The following is a 25,324-nucleotide window of genomic DNA, read 5'->3' as shown; positions in this document are numbered from 1 at the left end:
ATCAGTTCACTCCTGGCCCCGTGCTTTAAATAAATGAAAGCACATGGCATGCACATTCTTGCCTTTGGCACAATGTACTCAAAATAGTAGTCACAGGGCGACTCTTGTGGTTGCAGTAGGATCCTTCCAGCCAGCATGGCAAGGTCTGTTACCCATTCACTTTGTTTCCAGCGTTTGGCTGTTGAGAACCTTCTTGTAAAACCCTTTGTATAAACACATGATTTCATTTTTCTTGGGCTAACACCCAAAACATATGGTGAGCAAGTGTTTAACTCTGTAAAATGCTTTGCCAAAATGGTTATGGCAATTTGCAGTTTCACCGTAGTTCCAACACTGGCACAGGAAGAGGCAGTGACAGCTCCATACCCTCTATGACATTTGGTGATATCAGTCCTTTATCATACCCATTTTCAGTAGGGGCATAAAGTTTTACCTCATTATGGTTTTAATTTGCATGTACCTAATGACTATGATTTTGACCAGCCTTTAGTAGGTATATCTTGATTTCATATGCACACCTCTACAAGGGGCTCACTCTACAATATGTAAAGAGTTCCTTGAAATGAACAACAGAGTGTAATAAAAGTGATAGAGATGAGTAGAAACAGAGCATATGAACGGCACACCTTTATTTTTGTATCTTTTCCTGGCCCACACTGGCTATTTCTACAGCAGACGCTTCTCTTTCTTTAACACCATACTATTTATCCAGTATCTTTCTAAGCATTTGACAATGTTAACTCACTTATTCCTCAATGTTAACTCATTTAGTTTCTCAGTACGATCTGTTAAGCCAGTCCTCTTTCCATTTTACAGAAGAGGAAGCAGACATGATGAGACTTAATGGCTTATTCAGCCTCATTGTCTACTGAGGAACTAAGATTGCAAACTGACTCTAAGGGCTTAGCCACAATATGCACATATTATATGGCAAGTGCCAGAGCAGAATCTCAGTCCTACTGCTGTAGCCCTTCCAAGTCTGCAGGTACGACTTGCAGGCGTTCAGACACCTGACTACAAAAATCAGTGTTGCTCTCTTCCCTTTTCCTATGGCTGGTTGCTATCACACTGTTCTCCACGGTGGTGTCAGGAAAGCTGGGAACTTGGTGCCCTCATGGCAGGGAAGGCGACACTTTCCAACTTGTCTATGACTTCGGATCTTCTTGTGGTTTTGAGAAGGGTTTTATTGTCTTTTTATGGTGGGAGGGGGAGGAGGAAAAAATGTTTTACTTTGTGGCATTTCCTAAAGTCCTTGTGTAGTTTTTATTTCTCTGCTTTTCCATTGCTTCCACTGGTAGTGGTTGGGGTTAAGTTACCCAGGAATAGCAGTATTCTGGTTCCTCTGGGTTTCCTTCCTTTCTGTATCACCCTCATGGGATGGGTCATGTAAGTACTACCTGATATTTCCCTAATGATTCAGTAGAACCATTGTAAGACTCTCCTCATATCCTCTCTTTGCCTCAAGTTAAAGCAAGACTTAAACTTACAGTTAGAAGTGGCTAATATATCCACATAAACATCCCTTTCAACTTATGTAGAATTACAAACCAGTATTCATGAAAGTCCAGAGAATTATATCTACCCAGTTACCTCAACAACATTTATTTTTTTTTTTGGTTCTTTTTTTTTTTTTTTTTCCGGAGCTGGGGACCAAACCCAGGGCCTTGCGCTTCCTAGGCAAGCGCTCTACCACTGAGCTAAATCCCCAACCCCATCTCAACAACATTTATTGAGTCATTGGCTAGCTGTCAGTCACCCCAGTGGAGTAGTTTAGAGCTTGTCATCAAGGTAGAGGAAACACTTGGGCAGATACGCTCTGGGTCAATTTCCACAGAGATGAGAACCTTCTTTCTTGGTGAAGGAGATATCATGGAGAGTCCCCAGTATCCCCACAATGGCAAGCCTTTCAGGACACCAATCTGGAGCTGGCCTACTCTTCATCAGTATCTCTCCTCAACCCTGAGTGACTTGTTTGGATCCCAGTGATAAATGGACAGATGCGAGACAGCAGTCTGAATACTCCAGAGGAGCTACTCAGAGAAAGGCATGAAGTGAGTTTTCCAGTAAAAAAAAAGTCCCACAGCCCTTGTGTACAGGCCACTTCTATCGTCTCCAAGGAGTAGGGAGCAAGAAGCAGGGAGCAGGACTTGAACATTTGCCCAGATCGCTTTTCCTCTTTCAAGGCCACATAGAAGCAATACGTAGGCTGGACCACTTTTAAGAGCGATCAAAGTTAAAACACCTCTTATACTACTTAGGATATGGTCTCCTCCCCGGGCAAGTACAACTTCTAGTGATAAATGACAGAGATCCACCCCTCCCCCAAGCTTCTCCTTCTCACAAAGACTTTGGATTGAGGTAAGGAGGTGGCACATTTACTTGAATACTTTGGAGGAAGTGATGACATCTGAGAAATATTTCAAAGAACATGTTCCAACTTTCAGAGGAATTCAAAGAATATATGCCAACTTCACGTGGGCATGCAGTCAATGAGTTGGTTGTGTGTTCTTCCAGGAGGACCTCCAAATGTACCTAGACTTCTCAAGCCCATTGTTCAGGGCAGGTTTATAATTTACAAGATGTTGAACTTTTATACAAGTAAATGTATCTTGGTGCAATTGGAGGCCCAAAGTTATGAATAACTTAATACTTGCTATCTATTCTGAAGGGTTAGAGTGTCTCATGCCAGATACCTGAGTCCCATAGCCTTTCTCTTGACATGGTTTTTAGTTCGCAGAACATTTTTTCTGAAAGGAGCAGGACACACAAGTGTCTATGTGTATTCTAACAAGAGAGCAGGCATGTCATGCTAACATTTGGTAGGGAAGCTTGTAGCTTTGAAAATGAAGTGTCATTAAAATGGTCGACTTTGCTTCTCCTGAGAGCCCAGTTGAAAACACCGTCTGGGAGGTAACACTCTGGTTTCTCAAACGGTGTCAAATCTCCTGTCTTCCCTGTTCATCAGTAGACCTAAGAAGCAGTGACTGTTGCTATGGAGAGGGGTCATACAGGAAGCTCCATAGATTCAGTATTCATTGTCGGTCACCCACACTGGATGGGCCTTTACACTATGTATCTTTTGACCCTTTACCCAACCACACTCCTGTAATCCCTTAACCATAGTCTCATGAGTTACCCCATTAAATCACTGGCTCGCTGAGACAGACTTGACTGTGATAGTTTCTTTGGTCTGCCTTTGGGCGCTCTATCTTGAGTGAATAGATACCTGTCTATGCCTCTACACGAGGAGTCACACCACACTCAACTGAGTGCATATTCTCAGGCAAGTTACTCCTCTGTGGCTTGGTGTCCTTAGCTTTTAAACGCTGCACCCACATCAGGATTTTCCAAGTTGAAACACACACAAGAAGTCTGTTGCAATGCACGTTCTGATTGAGTTGTCCTTGGCAGGAACCTGGGATGCTCCATTTCTAGCATATTCCTTGGGTGGTAATGCCACCACTTGTCCAAGGTTCCCCGCTTTAAGTAGAAAAGACATTTAAAGATTGTGTCCAAGATTGTATGACCAGATTCATGTGGGAAGGGTCAAGGTCAACAACTAAGAATTGAAAGAAATAGCCTCCAAATAAGTCTTCCTCCACGATGCTAAAAACATGTCTCTGTTGGTGGCTTTCTAAGTGCCATACACCGGAAACTTCTTTAGTGACAATTTCTTGGTACCCCTGCCAGTTTTCTGGCCAGCCACCTACAGAGGGGTTAGCCCATCAGCCAATGGAAAGGAAGAACAGCCACAGCTTATAAAATGAGAGGAGACAGCACCACTGAGTAGAACACGAGGTTCCCACATGTCAAGGGCACCAGAAAGACGTTCGAGGGCTCTTTAAAGTTTTAGCTGCAGGTTTGACTAGGGTTTTGATAGGCTACCTTTTGAAATTTTTAAAAAATCTTTTTTTTTTTTTTTTTTTTGTAGAGCAGGGAGGACCTCGAGTGAAAAACACACACTCAGAGTTTGCCAAGAAATTAGGGAAATGGGGCACAAGAGACCAGATAACAAACGACCAACATGTCAACATTCTTAAGCACCTTAGTATCTTATTTTCAAAAAGGAAATTTCCCTCCTTTCCTCCTTTGTCTGGCCCCAAATCACACCTTCCCCCCTTTAAGCATGCTTTATGCCTGTCCTTCAAGGAGGACAGGCTGATGATCCCTTGAGGAGTCTCAACACCAGAACTTCTCCAGCTGCCAGACGCTAGAAGGAACGACCTTTTAAGCAAATGCCCTGGAAATGTACGTATTTGATTCTTTTGAGAAAAGCCAGAAGAGCTAAGCAGAAATGAGATAATCTCTCTGAACAAAGCTATAGATTCAGCCTGCAGACATTCTCTATGGAATTTCTGACCTGGAGAAGGGACGTAGTAGGTACACAGGTTTACACTCAGCTTGAGGTCCGATAGCCTGTGAGAAACTGTTGCTGCTGAATAATACTGTTTGGATCAAATACTTCACACAGGAAATGACGTGAAAGACTCATCACAAATGCTCCTCATGCTCTGGATACACTTAGCAAATTTTAGACCCCCCTAAAAAGCTTGTTGAATGAACAGATGGATGGACGGACAGACAAAGCTTCATAAGCTATGTTTTGTTTTGATAGAACTCTGTGCTGTTGATGGCTAGTTGATGTCTCCTTTTCCCTTGCCTTGCTATCAATTCTGCGTGGTCCCCACCCTTACACTGCTGTCACACCAATAAGAGCCAGCTCTGTGCACTCACTGTGTGCTCCACCATTGTGCCAAAGATTTGTAATATAATGTGACTCCAAGGGTCACATAAACCTAAGAAACACATTCTGCCTAGTAGGCAAAGAAACTGGTCCTTACTCAAGACTAGCAATTGGCAAGTCCAATGTATCAAAACTCAGCTCTAGATATTTCTGAAGATCAAGGGAATGCAGAATGTCTGTGTGGGTCTCCCTTTCCTTGGGAGTTGCATGTACACTGTTTCCTGAGTGCAGACCCTGGCTCACATAAGGCAGGTACTTTGCTCAGCATTTGCTTTCTCTGCTGCTTCTGAGCAGAATGGATGGAGAGGAATAGGGGCTGTGAGTAGCTGAGGGGTTATCTTTCAGTATATGAAAGTTTGATGCTGACAGTCTGTGGATGTTGACTCTTGCCTCTTCAACCACAGGTCTGGGACATAGGGGTGGGAGAAGGCATGAGGGTTCCAATTTTCCCTTTTGGGGAGACTTTTCCTAATGGAATTTGTCACCTTTGTCTCCTTTTTATTAGATAAGCAATGTCTTTGAAGGAGTGTAATAGGTGACAAGCAATGAGGAATTTAAAGAAGCCTTCGAAAACAACTCTTGGTTTCCTGGCTACCATTTGATTACCGAAGAAAGAAAAATGACTAGGAAGAGGGTTTGCCATAGGTCTCGCCCTTCCTTTTGGGTTTTCTGAGAAGTAGCTGCTTCACTGTCTCCCTTCAGTTTCCTCTAGTCAACAGTCACTCTTTGTTCTGTCCCTTTCACGTGCCCTTGCTCTGACCTTGCTTGGCACACCTCTATTGAAACTACTCTGTTAAAGAGACCTACACACTTTCCAGCCTCATCTCAACTCTCCCTTCTCCCTTGTCTTCCCTGATGCTTTTGGTTCTTCCCTGGACCTCTCAGAGATACCAGTACCCGCAGGGGCAGCCTTTCTCCCTTTACGTTCATCTGACATATGCCTGTCACATTGACCTAAAAAACCACTTACCCATACATATTTTGCTCTTATAAGTACTAGCCCTATATCTTCAGGTGCCACCACTTGGCTGGCTCCAACTACTTCCATTCATGTGCCCAACTCAGCAACACCAGAGACACTCATTGCTGCCTCCTCTCTGATCTTTCAAGACTTGATTTTCAGTCCTGTGAGCCTGACATAGCACCTACTATTTTCCAAAGAGTCACCCAATTAAAGCATCAACCTTGACTGACCATCTGTGAGTCAGCTGCTCGAAAATGTACATGCTCCTTACAGGGAAAGGGGAAGACACTGTCCCTGCCTCAAGGAGCTCAGTCTAGCAGGGATGGCAGAGGTGCCAGCTTGCACAGACTTGCCTGATGAATTGTTACCTGCCCAAGGTGTAGGACAGGAGGAGGCAGGCAAAGTCATTCACTCTGTTTACTTAAGTTCTCTTTGAGAAGGGGATTGTGGGTGCCTTCAATGGAGGAAGGTTTGGCAGGCTGGTTTTTTTGAGATTCACGAGCCTGATTCTCAGGACAAGTGCTTGGCTCTCAGGGTTTGAAGAGCATGCTCCAACAGTCTGCAGGCTAGCAGTTGGAGGCAGGGAGCAAGCACCTCCTCAGCCACTTCCCCAAGATCCACTGTGGCTAAAGAAGAAACCAAGGTGCTGTGTGACTTGACTCACTAAGAAAGAAGGGGGTAGAGTAGATGACTTGACTCACTAAGAAGGGAGTGAAGTAGACAGAGAAAGAGAGCTAGTTCCTCTTCTCAGAGGTCTACTCTTCTTGCTCTGCAGCCCCACACCCTGCCTTGCAAGGGGGATGTCTTATGCCTTTGCTTTTTCTTAAATTGTAGGGTTGCTTAGCCACTTGTGGGAGCTGCCTTAGTACCAAGTTTTAGGCAACTTCTGGTCACCTAGCAGCAACACTAAAGGAAGCACTTTGGTAGGCCCATCACACTTTTCAGTTGAAGATGGGTTTCTTTTCAAAAAGGGTCTCTTAGAGAACATGAGGACGTTTCCCATTTTATGGGCGAGGACACCAAAGCCCATTGAAAAGGAATCTTACACTTGGAACAGACATGAACATTTGGAAATGGAACTCTGGGTAGCCTTTGAAATACTTTACGTAGGTGTGCATGTGTGTGTGTGTGTGCACATGTGCATGCACACGCATGTGCACATGAGCACACTTATTATGCACGTCTCCTTGTGTTTGATTCATGCCACTGGCCAAGGGTGGATTGATGTTCACTCTGGCTCTTTGGGAAGCTGGGAGAGCTGCAAAGAGCGTGAAACCTCAGGCAGTCGTGATCAAATCTGAGAGAAGAGTGGGTGCATGATGGGTGCTGACAGCAAAGGCTGCCTGTCTTTATGAGGGAAACTTTGGACTATGAGTAGGTCCCACTTCTTGAGCCCCTACATGTACCCAATGTAGGCCCAAACAAGGGATATATGACCACCCTTATAATAGGAGTCACTTTTGCTTGACAAAAAGGAAACTGAGGCACAGAGGAGCCAAGCATTTGTTAAGTTGTAGGATAGAAGCTCAAATCTAGGTAAGAGTTCATCTCGCCTTCTTATTGAGTCTCATGTAGCCCAGGCTGGCTTTGACCTCACTATGTGGCCGAGAACGACCTTGAACTTCTGATCCTCCTGCCTCCACCTCCAGAATGCTGGGATTACAGGTGTGCATCATCATAGCCACCCTCACTCCTGTTCATAGCGTGTGGCTCTGTGGTTTGTTGGACACAGGAATGCCAAGAGGGCCCTGGCCCCCTACCCCTCTCCCTGTACAATTTTCTTCCTTTTGAGAAAGTTCTTGGTCTTCCTCTCGAGTTTGTGCTTCTGTCTTCACAAGGTATCTGGTGACTTTCTCTCTTGCTCCACTTCCTCCATCCCACCTTATCTCACCTAGCCCGTGAAGCCCACCGAGATATCCCTTACTCTGTATAAAATTATATGCTTTCCTTATACAAAGTCTTGCCAACCTTTCCATGGTTTGACACTGCTTCTCACCCCATTGTCATGCCAGTGGGGACTCCTCTACTCACAGCTCTGCCTGTGCCATTAGCCATACTATTTTGGGCTGCCCATTCCCTCTGAGAGCCCGGTGTCAATGGGCAGGGGACTCAGTGAGCAATACGTGCAGAGCTTGTAGTGCCATCATATCGAGTCATGGGTGAAGCCCTCGCCTCCAAGCCCACATAGATCATGTTTCATCATGTATTTCCATCTTCTTCAAGACTGATGAAAGCCCTGGGCAGACATTTGACTGAGGGGTAGAAGTAATACCTTAGGTGGCTCAAGGTCACTCATTGAAGAGCTTCCTTTGAGAAATGCAGTGTGGTCTGGCTGAACTGCTCTGGTGGGGCCAGCAGTCCCTGTTAGGACCTCCTGAGACTAGATGTGGAAGTAAGGAGCCAGGGAAAGTTGCAGAGCCTTGGGGCAGCCGTAGCTGGTGTGCAGGTTACAGGAGTCTCAGGAAAAGACCTGTCGGCCAGGATGTCCAGGGTAGAGGAGCTTCAACTGTGTTTCCACCCTCTGTTCCCTATTCCATGGTGGTCCAGTCTCTGCTGGGAGACAAAACTCTCTTGGGCATGGGCTAATCTGGCTGATTTTGTTTCTTTTTTTAAAATAATTATTTATAAGACCCCTGTTAAGAAATGTTAGGAGCTTCCAGACTTTTTTTTCTTTAAAGTACATTGTAGAATTATATTACAAATTAGCAAAATGTTCTTAAAAATCTCAACTTGACCAGACAGGAGAGTTTCAAAACCTTTAAGGGCATATTGGGCATAATGCTTCCTAAGAAAGGTTAAGTTTGTTCTTGGAATATTTCTCAGTACTTAGTGGTCGCTAGAGGAGGAAGAGACATTTTCTTCAGTGGTATAGCCCCTGGTAAGTTTCCTCCATTCCAGTAATATGCTCCTGTGAGCAACCCTAATTAAACTCATTGGTTCACCCAATAAAAGAAACCACATTTTCCACCATCGAAACAGGAGATGCCTTTATGTAAAACAAACAAACAAACAAAAAAAAAACTCCCAAAAACCAAAAAACAAAAACCCAAAAACCCAAACCTTGTGCGGCAGACAGAGTCAACAATCAACAGTTTATCTGGTTAAGGGAAGGTTCCTTCTCAGTTCTTTTGGTAACGAGACTAAGCTGAACCATTGCTAGCAGAGATGCTAAGCTGGCCCACATGCAACCTTCTGGCTGTGCTCAGTCTTTAGAACAGATGGGATTCTTAGCTGGGATCAACTACCTTTGTCACTGGGGTTAGGGTGCTCTGAGTGTCTGTTGCCTGTGGTAGTACCAACATTAAAGTGGCATTTGAGTTTGGGTCCTGCCTTTTCTTTTATCCTCTTCATTGGCATCCTCGCTATGCTGCCTCTGGCAAGGAGGGCACCCTTCAGAATGCTGCTATCTTACAGTCCCAGTGCACGCTTTGTCTCATGGCATGCTCTGCCTTCTCTGTGCCTGGCTTGTCAACAATGTCCGTCATGCCAACTTGAAGGAGGCCTGGAATCTGGTGGTTAAGGTCCACTCGGGGCTCACGGCAGTAAGGCAAGAACTGTTGAATGTGAACAGTCGCTGGCTTTCTTAAGCCTGGCCTTTGATGGGCCTCTCCCGTCTTCTCTGTATTCTGGTAATTGTATGGGGGTGGGTAGGAGACCCAGTACATGGGTAGGGTCTTTATAATGGTTTGCCATCTGCTGCCTGTTTATGACGTTAAGGAATGCCATCAGAACCTGGTAACGTCTGCTGCCTGACTCTTTCCTGGGAGTTTTGGCTAGAATGGCAGTTGGCAAGGTGGACTATTTAGGGCTCCTTGGTGTCTGGTTTCCTCAGGGTCTGGTCTCTTCCCTACTCATAGAACTTTGTTTCCCTGTTACAGAATCATGTTAGTCCTCTTCAGAGGACCAGGCTACCCTTCCATGGCAATGCCTTTCAGAAACCAGAATCCTCTGAACACACGCCATCCCATGGGAGGTTACCCAGTCCATCTCGGATCCCATGGCATTTGTGGACCATTGACAAGAACTTCTTCCTGGCGGCTGCTCAAACTTCAGCTTCCAGTAGCTCTCATAGGATGGCTGAAATGAGACCCACTTTTCTCTGAGAATAATCAGCCAAGGCACAGCCTGGCCACTATAAGCCACGAAGACAAAGTAGTTGTCCTATTTTAGTATTTGTCTCCTCATTTTAGGAGGACAGATGTACTCATTAGAGAAGCCAATGAGTGAGAATACCATGGGCTTTTCCTTTAATGTGGCCACTCATTTTCCCTAAGTTTATGCTGTTGACCAGAGAGAGGGACCTGGTTCTTTAGCGAAATGAGGAAGGTGAAAGTCGGGACTAGTTGTAGATCCAGTGGCTTGGACCCAGAGGATTCTTTTGTGGGGGGCTTTTCTGGGCTGTTTGGAAATGATTCATTGTCATGTGGGGTTAGATGGTAACTAGAAACTGGTATGGTATATCCTCTTAAGACCAACTTTCCATACCTTGCCTCAACTCTCAGGGGAAGCTCCAGGGTCACTCACTCCACGGGGCAACCTTGTTGCAAAGAGATGCTGGCCTGCAGAGGAAGGGATTGGTAGATGTGAGATGTCAAGCTGGTACCAGAGGCTTCCATGTCCTAGGTCTCAGTATAGGTCCTCAATATAATATGAGATTATATTGAGGAGGAGTATGGAGAAAGGATTACTGGTGGTTTGGGGGAAGTGCTTCACTTCCCTGGGAAGGACTGCTGATAACCCACTCCAGTAATGCATTGTGGGGAAAGCACAGGAACCAGTGGTTTTGCACCAGTGACGAGTAAGGAAGGCAAAAACTTAGTAGAGGCTTAGGTTCCCAAGGGAAGTCCCAAAATACACTGGAGAAGCAGAATCTGAGAGGCAGAGGTGGCATTTCTACTTGCACTGTCGGAGCTCTGTCAGAAATGTGGCTAGGCTGAGCTTATGTTTTCATTTCTCAAGGGTCCACAATGCCAGCCCCAGCTCACACTCCTGAATGCTGAGCAGGGACCATAGTTAATATCCAAATGTACTTTTTTTTTAAAAAGAGGGCAGCTATTGCCCCATTTTGTGGGAATATGCTTCCAGACCCCTGTTTTCACGGCTAGCTATATATTCCTTAAAACTTCTGTCTAAAGAATCTCGTTCCCATCCTCGTAGGGTTTGGATCTAGAGATTATCAAGGAATCCAAGATCCCCTATCTTACATTGGAGGAAAAAGGAAACAGAGTTTCTGCAATTTTTCTTCCCTCAACCTGCAGCCCTCCCCTCCCAGCATGTCTGTACTGCCTGGCCTCAAACACTGTCCAAAATAGAGCTTTAAACTCAATAGGGAGTAGTTGCACCCGAAGGCCTACATATTGTGCAGCAAAAGACCAAGGATGGAGAGTTCCCTTCTTAAAATTTCTTTCCTAGTACCCATGGCCTTGCTAGTTCAGGCAAAATGTAGAGAAATATGATCTTGTGTCACCACGGGCTCTGGAATATGAGAGTGATCCCTAGATACAAGCATCGTGCACACAGCTTCTGGGTTAAACAGCATTGAGTTCCTTCCTAGAAGTACTGTGGAGAGTTGGGATGGGGGTTGTGTTCTGAGACCTGCTCTTGAAGGTCAGAACGGAAGTTTTTTTTTTTTCCCCCCCAGTTGGCTGTTCACACTAGCAGTAGTTGCCTCTGGTGGCTCTGGGGCGTGGCCTCCACAACGTAGGCTGGGCAATATTCTGTGTGACCATCCCTCTGAACAGGCATGAGGGGTGCTCTCAGGTATACTTCTAAAGAGTGCTGTGCTAAGTGCATGCTGATGCTGAGGTAACACGTTCAAAAAGACATCCTCCTGTTACTGATCCACAAAGGTTCAGTCTCCAAAAAGTAGTAATACCTGGCATCAAAGTCAAGTTCATAGTAAAAGATGCAGAGGGTTCTGCACTCATGATATTTTGCCTTGGAAAGAACAAGCCATGAGTGGAGGGGCTGGGAAGGACTGGAGGGAGGTATGTGGGAGGAGATTGGGGTTTCATTCAAGAAGAGTACCTTCTCTGGGATCACTTTGTTTCCTCTGGCCTAGTCCTACCCTCTGTGCGGTTGCCACTTAGGAGCGTCTCCAATCTCCTGCCTCCTTGAATGTCCTGGACTTGAAGACCATTATAGAGTCAGGTGGTCAGAGAGCCTGGATGTGTGTAGAAAGCTAGGGCTGGGCTAGGATGAAGCCAGAGCGGGCATAGTCTGGGAGGAAAGGTGAAGCCTGTGAAGCTGCAACCTTGGCATCAGGACAGACCCTGTTGGCAGGTCCGTTCTGCAGTAGGTGGGTGAGTCTTTGGGAAGTCTAAGAACAAAAGCCCAAGAAGCATTCCATCTTGCTTCCATCAGTCCTTTAAAACAAAAAGGAGAAATGCTTGATCATGAGAAGAAAACAGGGAGGACCAGAAACAGAGGAACCATGGGATTACTGCTCCACTTGCTGAGGCATTTAGGGGTGTCAGGTCAAACTCAGTTACGATTGGTGCATACTCTATTGCTTTCTGAAGGCTGAAATGGTACCAAGAACTGAATTTGTAGCAGCAGTTATCGTAAAACATGAGAAATGACTCAAGTTCAGACTTAGTAGTGTCCTGAACAGTGTTTATGTGCTGGGCATGGGCAAAGTAATTACTGCCTTGAGGTCTTCCTTAAGGAGTGCTGGGCTCTGGATCAGAAGTGCTCTGGGGGTGCAATTACCCACGACTTCTTCGCAGGTACGTAACCGAATGTATCTGGGGACAATGGGAATTGGGTGTTGATGCCAAGAAAGGTTTCCCAATACTAAGCAGGGCTGGTGTCATCCTCTTAGCTCCCATTAATCCGTGGAAGATGACAGTGGGGAAGGGAAGGAGAGGAGGAGGAAAAAGGGGAAGATCCATTTAAAAATGGGTAGAAAAAAAAAAGAAGGAATGGGACACACTGATGACTAGGGAGGTTTCCTGGCAGTGGGGGGGAGGGTGTTGTTTGTTAGGAGTAGCTCAAAGCCTTGGTGAGAATGTAGAAAAGTCATGGGGCCAAAGTTGGGCAAAGTTTATTGCCTGATTCTGCCTGCACTAGAGACCACTGGCCCTTGTATGGGGACAGAGGTATCCTCCCCTCCTGGAGCAGGATGTGGCTGGCTTGTCCTTCCTCGCATCTTCCTAGCAGTACTGCCATGAATACCCCATGCTTAGTCCTGCCTTCAGTCCCCAGGATTGTAAATGACAACGGGAAGAGAGAAATGAGATGCACAGAAGACAGTCATAAAGAGGGAGGTATGCTGAGCCCAGACCCTGCCCAGCCTGCCTCTCCTTGTCCCATGAAACTTTGCTGGGGCAAAAATCTCCCATCGAGCAGCCTATTGCAAAAGCCTCTCAGAGCGGACTATGGAGACTGGCACGAGGACTCCCAAGTCTGTTCAAACTCTCTATTTCTGGAGAGAAGGCTGACAGAATTTCCTTGAGAATACCATCTGTACCCTTGTTTATTACTGTGACACCACTTCCAGAGTGGGGTCAATTTATGTTTGGGAAAGAGTCAGACCAAGGACTGGAAGGCCTCTCTCTTCCCATGGAGCAACATTAAGACAGCTCAGTCTGTAGTGTTCTCTTAACACCAGTTTCCTCTCTCTGAGAAGGCACAGTCAATGTTTGCAGAGGAACACTCAGGCTGGGAAAGGTCTTTCCCTGGGAACTTTGGGTTGCTGAGATATGACCTGCAGATGGGTGCATAAAACTTGTGGTTTCTGTTTCCTTGGGACCTCATAGTGTCTGGTATGAGTGGGCTGGAAGAAAGGAGCTGAAGGTTTGTGCAGAAGAGGAGAAAAGGCATGGTGATTGGGTCAAGTAGATCAGGTGGACCTCTTAGAAACCCAGAGGACAAGGACAGTGAGCCTAATATGGGGCTGGGCGGGACCAGGGTAAGGGGAATCCCCAGAGAGCTCTTCATAGCTGAAGTTTGAGTTTTCCCAGGGCGGAGGTGGGGAGGGGATAGGTGGCAGGACCTGAACTACTATGGTCTAAGACAATTGGTGAGGATCAGTGGGAGGTACTCAAGGGCAAGAGTAGGGGCTGAGAAATACTGTGTCCTTTCACAACGTGGCACCAGTCCTGATACACATCTGATATATGTGATACTTTTGTCCTCCAGGTAGGTCTCACCCTCAGCTTTTCAAGTTCTGTAACTTATGCCTGGCAATGTTGTGTCTCTGGCACCTGGATAAGCTCACATCACACATTCCTCTCTCTAGTAGGGCCCGCCTTCTCTTTTTATGACTTGGAGAAACTCTTTGCTTTAAGCAACTCACTTAAAAGGTTGGAGCTCAGTGGTACATCTATTTAATGCCTTTATTTGCAGACTCTAGGTGGAGTCCTCATGGGCAGACCAGAATACATTTTTTGGAGACTCGTGAGTAAAGTTTATTACTATTTCACCCGCCTAATGAGTGCAAACATTGCTGGGTCCATCTTATTTAGAGAGAAGCAGGAGTTGAAGCCGAAGACAGTCCCAGCCCTCATTGTTTCATTCTTTGGTGGCTTTTAGACAGCCTTTTATCTATTATCTTGGAGTCTTCATTCTTCAATTGTATTGGTAGAGTGTTGTACACTTCTGTACAAACACAATCTGAGCTAAGGTTTGTCTGTCACTGTCTGGACCACAATTTAACCTTTGTAAGTTTCTATGCTTGGGGTGTCTGGTGTTTCCTTTTCTATAACTGATGCTGAAGTCAAGAGCAATGATTTCCTTATTAAGTGATGAAGTCTAGCCCATGACTCTGGACTCCATTGAGGCTCAGTATTACCCATGAATGACACATGTGCTCACCGCCCTAAGATGTATATGGACTATGTTCAAAGCTTCTATATTTGGCCTCAGCTACAGCCTTGCTATTGATTACTTATGGCTGTGCCTTCAGCAGCGAGATAGGAAAGTCCAAGTATGAGCCCTAAATGGAACATTCGATAAGTTGGACCCACGAGCAATTTGGCTCATGTCGGTGTGCACCTTGCCTTGCTGTTGGCATTTTGAATATGCCATATCCCTCTGCTCTTAGACATGGCTAATGAGACTCCTCCTTCCTAGAATCCTCTCCTGTTTTCCTTAAAATACCAATCCAGCATTGTTATCGTTAAGTCTCCATCAGGCAAGAACTACTACTCATTTTGCCTGCTATATTTTTTACAGCCCGTAATAGGTGCTCAACAAGTATTTGTTGAATGAATGAAAGGATGGTGTTAGCCCTTGAAATTGATTTCTAATTTGTACCAAGAGGGAGTATATCTGGACTGGATGTTGTCCTGATTCCCAAAGAACAGCTTTTGCAAGGCTCATGTCTCGAGACAGAGGCCAACTCTGAAAGAACTTGGCTCAGCTGGGAAAAGAGGCGGAGATGCTCCAGTCTGGGCTTGGCCCCGGGCAGAGTCACAGTCACAGGGTGACTTGTCATAGTTTGCATTCTGGCCTTTTGGTCCTTTTGGGTCCTCAGTCCTTTGGTATTCAGAGGCTTGTAGGCCCCTTTCCACCTCAGCAAACTTTGTCTCCAGCCTTGTATGTTTTTTTTTGGCTGTGGGCCCTGTTGGGACATTTGCATCTCTGAAGGGGACTTCTTAGCTGCTCCTCTGCTGTGCATCTTGTCCTGTTCTGGGCCTTCCTGTCAACTGTTACTTTTAACTGCCATCAGAATGTTCCACCTTTAACATTCTCAGGGGTTGGCTTCCTGGTACTAAGGCACCAGGGGGAGCCATAGACCCCCCCAGAACAGGATCCAGGTGTCATCTTACTAATGGGCTCAAGCCTTTAGTGCCCTGTAACCCTTCAAACGTTCAGAGCCTTTCATTTTTTTTTTTTCTAACCCAAACGTTATGACCTCTCTGTGATGGCTTCACAATTTCACTAGATTTTCTCAGTGGACAAGAGACCTAGGACATTGGCAGAGCTGGCCGAGGAAAGCTGCAGACTAAAAGACTTTCTGTGATTACACTTGACCCACTTTCCTGGGCAATCCTGACCTCAGGCTGTAGGTGCCTCAAAGCAACATCCAGATTCAGGCTACACGGGCATCTGTTCCTCCCGTTAGTCCTGGGGCCTTGGCGGAGAGAAGGCAATGTCGATGTCACTTACCATGACTTTCCCCTGAATGTCTACTGCTAAAAAATATGCTCCCTGACCTCCTGACTAGGGTTACCCATCTCTTTTCTGTTTCTATTGCTATTGGGAAAATCGGGGATCCCCTCTCTTATGTCTTTGGGCTATCTTTGTTCCAATAATTGTCTTGATCACTTTTGATACTCCTGGACAGGGCATATTGTGTCATTCATTCATTCATTCATTCATTCATTCACAATTGAACACCTATGTGCTTGGCCTTATCTAGGTGCTGGGAATACAAAAAGAGCTATGGAGACATAAATGGACTCTTTATCCTTGCAGAGATCTCTTTGTGATGGTCAGGCAAGGTAAAGGGGCATTTGGTTGTAGCACAACCTAGCTGAAATGAATGTGCATGAGCATGGTGCCAGTTTTGGACCCAGAGAAGAAGGCAGAAACTTCCAGACAGGATTTATCTTTATTTTTATCCTAGATGATTTGGGGATGTGGTGCTGTTGAAGGATTTTAAGCATAGGAGACTGTATGGATCACGTGGCCATTTCCTTATTAAAAGAAAGGACATTATGGTTGTCAGAAGGCAGAAGTGAAGGTTGCTGATGCAGCCCATAGGATAGGGGAGCTGCCTGGGGGACTGCCACAAGGATGAGTGGCAGTCCGTGGAGCTGGGTGTCTGTTTACCGGAAAATAAAAATGGGCGACAGGAGAGACTAGCCTATAAGGCACAATCCTGAGCTTTGGGTATGTTAAAATGCCTTCTACTCTTTTGCTATTTAGGGATAGAGCTCACAGGAGCCACTCAGCTCTGGTATCTCCCAATACCAGAATTGGGGAAGCACTTGAGCTAACCTGGTCATACAGGGGGGAAAAGCAGATGCTTTGGGGATTGGGGAAAGGAGGAGCAAGCCTCAGAGGAAGTGTAGGAAAACTGGGAAGGTAGCAAAGATACCAGGGGATCGATGTTACCACCAAGAGGAAGGCCACCTTTCTCTTGCTCCACCCTGACAGGCCTTGGGGAGATGATGTCATGAAAAACTCATCTCCTTCACTCTGACTGTCAGAAACATGGAGAGGAAGTGGCAGGGGCTCTCTTTATGCAGCTAAGGACAAGAAGGTCATTGGTGGCACTGGCAAACCCTTGTAGATCTATCTGGTGCAGCGAGAAGAGCATCTGATTGTTAGAAGCAGGCCCCTGAGAAGCCCGAGAAAGTTCCGAACCTGGTGGCAGCATTTTTCTCTGTCTGCAGGATACAAGTTAGAGGGAGGGTCCAGGTCAGGGTGATATAAAATGAAGGTAACAGAAAGGTGGAGGACAGATGCTGGGGCAAGCTCTTTGGTGGTGTGATAGAGAGGAAAGAGTTAAGCTCTGGGGAAAAACAGGGAAAAACAGAGAAAAACAGGAATTGGAAGTGTGTGAAATGAAGGCTGGCAGGAGAATGAAGACAGAAAACAGGGAAAGGAAGAAATAGGTCCTAGTGGGGCCATATCCAGCAATACAGACATGCTCCAAGGATGTTCAGGGCAAGAGGAACGGAAGGGTTTTTGTTTGTTTGTTTCCTGGCATAGTTTTGTTTCTTAGAGAAATGAACAAAATTGCAAGACTGCATATTTATAAAAGAAGGTAGACTAGCAAGGGCCCTGACAACTCTAGGAAGGAGCACATTGACTAGGCCTAAGGGCTGCCACTACAAATACTAGGCCTCACAGGGGCTTTCTGAGGCCTACTTACCATACACAGTCTTTAGAACTATGCAGAGTATTCCAAAGGGTCCCAAGAGAGAGGAGCCAATCTGAGAGAAGCTTGGAAGGGCCAATGTGGACCATGAGTAAAGTCCCTCAGCACATGGAAATGGCCCATCTGGGACCAGGCAGGCATGAGGAAAGCTCCAGTCACGAGTGCTACCTTTAAGGTCTGCATTCATAAGTTGGTCATAGCCATTCCACATAGACCCCAGTTAGAGTCCCTTCAGGTGGCCCTCTTTTTTCCCCATTCAGTTCTGCAAAGGTGTAGGCTTAAGGCCCTGGCTGCAATAGTGGGTCTGGGGAAGGAAGCACTTACACTTTCAGATCCCTGTTGGTCTGTGACTCAGAAAACCCCGATACCTCACAAATGCTACTTGACATTGCCGTGATTTCAATAGGCCTTGCCCGCTTATATGAAACAGTGTTTAGAGGCACAAACACATCTCCTATTACCGCAGCCTGGTGCTGCCTCTAACTTAGTTAAAAATGAAAGTATTGGTAGAATTCCATGTCTGGATTATCCACCAGGAGCACTGGGAAAAACTTGTTTTCCAAGTACAGTTATTGGAATGGAAGGAAGGAACTCCAGGCCACACAGATTCATTGCAGCATCCTTCCTGGGCTGGGACTGGAGCAGAGGTGGTACTTGTATGAACAAAACCGATGATCCTTGTAGAGGAGACAGCCCAAACGTGTGTTAAAAAAATTAAGGGGACAATAGGATGGACAGTTCTGACTTTGAAGTCCTAGAGAACTCTAAGGAGCTGGCAGCAGGCAGAGTGTTGAGCAACCAAGATGGGGATAAAGGATGCTCGGAGGGACAAAGTGGGTTCTTGGTGGAAAACAACTTTTATTTATTTTATTACGTTTCTTTCAGGGTCTCTCTGTGTAGCCCTGGCTGTCCCGGAACTTGCTCTGTAGACCAGACTGACTGGCCTTGAGCTCACAGTGATCCACCTCCCTCTGCCTCTCATGTGCTGGTATCAAAGGTGTGCAACACCACCACTGCCCAGCAAAAATGATTTTTTAAAAAGGCTTTCTGAAGATAATGTGGGCAGTGGTGTCCAATGGTTCTACCTACCGCCCCTGGTAAATATAGCAAGCTGCTCGGGGACCACGTCATGAACCTGCTTGCACTTTGTGTGGAGCCCAGATACACAAAGCCCCAAGTTCCCTAGTGGGAAAGAGCTAGGAAATTCTTTTTTGTGTTTGTGGGGAGTGCATTTGGTTGTCTCTGTACAACATGATGGCCCATGTCTGTTTGGGAGTGGTGGTAGGCGAAGGTTATGTTGAGAAGGAGAGACCTAGGAACCGTGACTTGCAGCCCAAGGCAAAGAAGATGATTCTGAGGTTGGGACCTAGCCAGGCTGCCTTCAAAAGTGATGATGCAATCCCAGGCTCGCTGCAAAGCTGAAATGGCTGTGCAGAGATGACTTCAGTGCGGAGCAGCTGACACGAACTTATGTTCGGTGGAAACCATTTGTTCAGAGACCCTTATTGGGGAAGGTCATGGTGAAAATCTTCAAGCCTCTGTAAGTTGCAGTAACGACAGAGGCATGTGTGCACAGCTGTCTGGTTGCTTATAAATATGGGGTTTCAACCAGTGGAGTTTCAATAAAGTATTTGATGAGTTGAAGGACCTTCTAGGGAGGTATCCTAGGACAGCACAACCCGGTGAGCTCCCTGCCATGGGGGACCCTGTGGGATCAGTATCCAGAGTGAACACATTCTTAGCAGCTTTACTCTGAGAAGGCCTCCCCCTAACCCCCAAGCTGGACAGTAGAGCATCAATCAATCAGTCAATCAATCAATCAATCAATCACTCTACATTGCATCTGGTATGTTTTGAAAAAAAATTTTTTTTGAGATAGGGTCTCACTATGTAGCCTTGACTAGTCTGGAACTTGGTATGTAGACCAGGCTAGCCTCACATATATCTCCATGTCTTTCTCCTGCCTCCTGAGTACTGGGATTAAAAGTGTGCCCTGCCACTGTTTGAGCAGAAATCTGTGCCCAGAGACTCCAATAAACGTGTTGCTGATACTGTATGGCCAGTGCCAAACCCAGTGACCCTCAGTCAGCATCTAGAGCTTTAGGACCGAGTCTTGTGTGTGTTGTCTTGGTGACTGAGAAGATTTGGAGGGAATCAGCCAGTTGGTGAAGACACTGGTGAAGACTTAGCTATCACATCCCAGCAGACATTTTCTCAGTTATACATTCATCCCAAAGAACTTAAGGAAGTAGCAAGATGGTCCAGCTGTCAGATGGCCTTCAGGTGAGAGGGTGATACTCTTTAAGAATCCATGGGAAGGATGAGGGTCTATTTCATCCAGAGGGGAAGATCAGGAAGGGTAAGAGCTTACCTTTGAAAGGTTTGTTTGGCACCTATTTGGAGGTATGTCTCTACTGAGTAGGTTCGAGAACACCTTTTTTCTTTTTTTTTCTTTTTCTTTTTTTCTTTTTTTCTTTTTTGAGATAGGGTTTCTCTGTGAAGTCCTGGTTGTCTTTGAACTGGCTCTGTAGACCAGGCTGGTTCAGACTCAACAGAGATCCCCCTGCCTCTGCCTCCCAAGTGCGGGGATTAAAGGCATGTGCCATCGCTGCCCAGCTATGTTAAGACGTTTTTAATAGAGTCCATGGAAACTATTTTCTTAAGCTGAGGGAGCCTTTGACTTTTGTCCAGAGATGGGGAAGGAAGATGATTGAGATGAACTGCAGAAGGTAGAGAAATCAAGGGGCCTGAGTGGAGATGGGGATTGGGTTCCCAGGGTCATTCTCCAGCAGAGATTGAGATGAACTGCAGAAGGGAAGAGAAATCAAGGGGCCTGAACGGAGATGGGGATTGGGTCCCCAGGGTCATTCTCCAGCAGAGATTGAGATGAACTGCAGAAGGTAGGAAGAGAAATCAAGGGGCCTGAACGGAGATGGGGATTGGGTCCCCAGGGTCATTCTCCAGCAGAAATGGTGCTTCTGGTCGAAGTCATTAGGGAGGTTTGGGACAGCTGAGACCCAGATGATGATCGGGGAAGTCAGGCTCACATGAGGACTAGGAGCACAGGCACTGGGATGGCGGTGGGCCTGAACTGGAAACATCTGCCACATTTTCTTTCCCTTCTCTCCCCTCTCCTCAGAGCCTCAGTGTAGTGAGGTTCCAGGCCCAACTGAAAGCACTGTTCGTGGAAAGCCCGCAACGGAAGAAGAATTCCTGCATCTTGTAGAACAGGACGGCAAGTACTTCTCAAGTGAGCTGGTGTGCTTGATACCATTCAATCAAAATGGCAACAGCTTTAAAGAGAATTTCCCTTTTGGACTGGTGGTTCACTCTTTTGGAAGAACAGGTGATAGCAGTCAAGACCTGTTCAAATCTAAGATTACTCAAACAGCACAAAACTGGAAGAAAGAGAGCAGAAACTGCAGAAAGCACAGACACACACGGGTTGGTTTTCGCCTCGAGTGCTGTTGAAGTTGTGGGTGTTTGTAGTAGAGATGCGTCACTGGAGCCCAGAGACTGCCTCTGTTAACAGAGAAGCACTCATCTTCTGTCCTGTCATTTTGTACTCAGCTGTCTAGCAAACTTCCCATTGATAATTCTATAGCTGGTCCCCTCAGGTCTGCCAGGAGACGTCTGTATGATGTGCTTTATAGCCTTTAAAGGTGTGGCAAGAAAGCCTCCGGAGCATCTCACCGTAAGCCAGGCAAGTACTACTGTTCCAGCTTTATACTAAGTAACCTGCCTTTCTGCTAGGGTTCTCCCCTTCCCTCCGTCTCCGCTCCGTGTAGCTTCGGAGTGTAACCTGTCACGGTTGCATATGGCTTGCAAGTGGTATTGCCATAATGGTTGCCACTGGCTGGTCAGTGAGTAAATCTTGAAGCAACCGGCTCAGAAATCCCAGTCCCTCCCCTTCAATCCTCACCACAGTGACTGTATGGGTGCTGGATAAGGCTCTGAAAACCAGCATAGGAGTAAACAAATGAAGTCCTTGATGTTTTCCAAACAGTTCTTTCCCCTTTTTCTTCTTGTGATGGGGAAAGGCTCAGAGAAGTCAAGTCAGCTTTTTCTTTTAATTTTTAATTGATTCTTTGTAATTTTCACATTATGCACCCCCAATACCACTTATCTCTCCATCCCTCCATATCTGCTTTCTGCCCTTGCAACCTCCCCACAAAAGAAAACAGAGCAAACAAAATAAAAGGAACAAAAAGGAGAACAAAAGTTAAAAACCAATCTCACTATGGGAGCTGCAGTGGGTCACACAATCTCTCACAGTACATCCTTTTGCTCAACAGCTTTACTTGCAAATGTTCATTGCAATGAGTCTGGCTAAGGCCTCTGGCTTCTGCCACACCATCAGTGGATCTTCAATAGAGCTCCTCTTGGATATCCCGTTGTTGTTGCCCACACTGACACACCTGGAGACCCTGCAGCTTTGGTTCTGCAGGACTGGCCCCTTCATGTGTTCCAATAGTCCATAAATGAGGTACATGTTGGGGTGGGCCAACTCAAAGCCTTAAATCTGGGCCTGAGAGGTGGCTGGAACACCCAAATCTTTACATTCTGGTTTCTTCTTGGGTAACCATTCCGTCATCAATCAATTTACTTTTCCCTCTTCTTGTATCCACAGGCAGTCAGAGAACCATGATGCCCTTCAACACTCTAAAGATGCTTTCCAGTAAACAACCAACTCATTACCATTCAAGTCCTTCCTCCCACAGGATGCTAAGAATGCATGTATAACTAGTCAGGCCTGTACCACGCTGTCATACTGATGTCATAATGGTGGCTTCTTATCCTTTGTTTAATAGTGTTTTGCTCACTTCTTCATGAGAGATCTTAAGAATGGGCTTCGGCATCCATTCAACCAGCACTCTATAGAGGAGGATGAGCCTGTTTTCAAGGGAGATCAAAGCCTTCTCCATAGCTCTCCTCACTCAATGGCCCAGTCCTCCCCAGAATCCCCTCCTGCCAGCCCCTTCAAGGGCAGCTCTCTGTCAATCTCAAACTCTTCCCTCCACTGTCACCGCATCCTAGAATCAGGTCTGCATTTTGAGATATTTGTTTCTACAGGATCCTTTTTTTTTTTTGCAACCAGTTTGTTTTATTCTGCTGTCAGAAGAATAAAAGAGTTGTTTAAACAATAAACTTCTTCTCTTTTAATGCTGGAGGCTGGAAAATACAAGATCAAGGGGCCAGCAGACCTGGTGTCTGGCTTCCTGGTTTATAGACGGTAGCCTGCCTTTTTCCTGTATACATGGGAGAGAGTGAAGTTGTCTTTTTCATGGCTGCTTTGATAGGGTTACTTTTGATGAGGGCCCCATCCTCACGGGTTCCCTCTCTAAGGTCCTGCCTTCTGCACTATCATATTGAGAATCTGGGGTCCAATATACACATTCTGAAAGGGGTTCAAACATGTTTGTAGTATGAAAACTTAAAAAAGTTTGGCTCTTTTACTTCATAATCATGTTACCGTGTATTTGAAGACTATCAATTCAGTTAACATCAGAAATATGTAGTGCTTCAAGGAATGAGGACATGAACGACACCCAAAGCGAGCTCAGATGATGCTAATCTATGTACTGAACTCTCAGAACTTTGAGATAACTGTTTACACAAACTGTACGTGTATCTGCCTGCCTGCCTGCCCATTTGCCTTCTCTTAGCCCTTGGACCAAGAAAACTGCTTGAGCCTAGTATTTGTCAAACTGCATAGGCAGAGGTGTCTATGGCTGGAGTTAGCTTAGATCAGGTAGCCGTGGCTGACTTCCCAGCTTGTGGTGGATATTAAATATTGCTTTGAGATGTTGCTTAAATCTGCATTTCTGTTGGTCTGACTAGGTGGTTTGCAAACTCCAGTCCCCACCGCAGGCTGTAACTAGAGTGTGTGTGCACAAATTTTTCTCTCTAATGGAATTTTACAGTTAGGAACTCAGTGCCTGCTCTGAGTCTCCTTCTTTCCACAGCCTCCCAGCTCTTGTTTACTAGGAGCTGTGAACCTCAGACGGGCTGGGGCTTGGGGGATGATCATTGTGGCTACTTTAGGGCAAGCTGCCCAGGGTTAAGGTAGTGTTTGGATGGGTCCCGACTTCCTCATTAGGTGGCACGAAAGGGCGAGGGATAAAATCTCTATTTTTAAGAGAGAAAAGCTATTTTACTTCAGGTAGAAAACAAAAACAAAAACAAACCAACAAAAAAAACCAAAAACACCACCTATGAGTTTTCTCGCTGAGTTAGCTTTTTATGTATTAGAAGAAATTCCCTTGTTGGTGTTCAGTTTAACATATTTGCTCTTGGTTTGTGTGTCTCTTTTTAACTGTAATTTAGTTAAAAAAAACAAACAAACACTGTTGGCTTCACCGATTTCAATATAAGATATGATTGAGGTCCTAATGGAAACATTTTATTGATCCAAGTTTCTTCCAGTGTCTCTGCCCGGAGAGGCCAGAGTTGGGGTACAGACAGAGGGGCATAGAAAACCTTCACAGTGGAGAAGGTAACCCCTCACTAGCCTGCTCCTAGGAGGCAATGTGATTCCCTCTATGGAATGGCACTTCTCAGGGATGTGGCGACCCTGAGGAACCTTGGGCCTTCCGAGATCACTCTGTCCTCATAATGCCTGTTGTAGGTTTGTATAGAAAATGTTTCTGAGTTTGGGGTAGGATGTCTCCTCAGAAGCTAAATGTCTTATGATTTGGGATAAGTGAGCTGGCAGATGTCACCTCAACCTCTAGGGGGACCCTTGAGTCACCAGGCACAGCACCTGGACATCACAGAAGTGACTTGCACCTTATGACCACAGTGCCTGAATAAACCCAGGCTATTTTCTTCTAATGTGTTTGCTTTAGGAAAAAAACACGTTTGCAAGTGTGTGCCCTGCAAACATTCCCAGGATTAGGAGAGGAGACCGTGGCTGCCGAGGGAGGTCAAGCCTGTTCCAGGACATGAATGAGCTTCACTTGCAGGTTCCCACCCTCACGCCCCTTCCCAGCTATAATCTCTGTCCGTTTTAGGAAAAGCGGTCATGCTTAGTGCTCATTGACATGTGCTCGCCAGTTTTCATACTTTGGGCGATAGGGAAAAACATCAACCTGTTTGAGCATTAACTTGAAAAATGCCAATTAAAGCCCATCTGGAGATGTCTAGAAAAGGGAGGAGGCCTCCCATGAGCACAGCTGGGAAAGGTTTCTTTTTCCTCTGCTCCATTAACATTACTCACAGATTCAAGGAGCAGAGACAACCGGAGGGGTTGGAGGAAGCTTCCTGAGTTTCCAGCCACAACATCCCCCACGGATGGAGACATCCTTAACTCAGACCTTCTGGTTCCAGAAGGATGCTGAAGCAGGATGGAGAACTCACAGCGCTGACCCAAAGCGTTCGCTAGTCCTTGTAATTCCTTGCCCGTGTGTACCGTGTCTCACAGAAACCTGCCAAAGACAGTGAATGAGAGGAAGTATTTGGGAGGGGCATGATGAACCTGAGCTCAGGAAGCCACAGAGATATCAAATTCAGTGTCCTCATCGTGACAGAATTAACCTACGATCTGGTTGCCCCAGCACACCCGTACTTTACAGATGAGAAAATGAACCTGTGGTAAGTACGTCAGGGATACACAAGGCTGGCATTGGGAATCTTGGCTTTGAGAGCATGTTGTACTTTAAAACATGTAGTGGAGAGTCCCACACCCGCGGAACCCGGCCCGCAGCAGCTCTCTGCTCCCAGACCCCGTGGGAATGAGACCTCACCGCCTGGTCAGGTGGGCACTCCTGAGGCTGCAGAGCGG

At 46.0% G+C, this 25,324-nt stretch overlaps 1 long non-coding RNA gene across 1 annotated transcript; it reads left to right on the top strand.

Moving 5' to 3' along the window:
- The first annotated feature begins 15,443 nt into the window (after nt 1-15,443).
- Nucleotides 15,444-22,689, top strand: LOC102554078 (uncharacterized). The gene is made up of 4 exons (XR_015647128.1): nt 15,444-19,824; nt 20,681-21,244; nt 21,837-22,027; nt 22,172-22,689. It is a non-coding gene; the product is annotated as an uncharacterized LOC102554078 (long non-coding RNA).
- Nucleotides 22,690-25,324: the final 2,635 nt, after the last annotated feature.

This window comes from Rattus norvegicus, chromosome 1, assembly GCF_021556685.1.
Source record: "Rattus norvegicus strain SHRSP/BbbUtx chromosome 1, alternate assembly SHRSP_T2T, whole genome shotgun sequence".
Taxonomy (NCBI): domain Eukaryota; kingdom Metazoa; phylum Chordata; class Mammalia; order Rodentia; family Muridae; genus Rattus; species Rattus norvegicus.
This window is presented reverse-complemented; position numbering and strand designations above follow the sequence as displayed.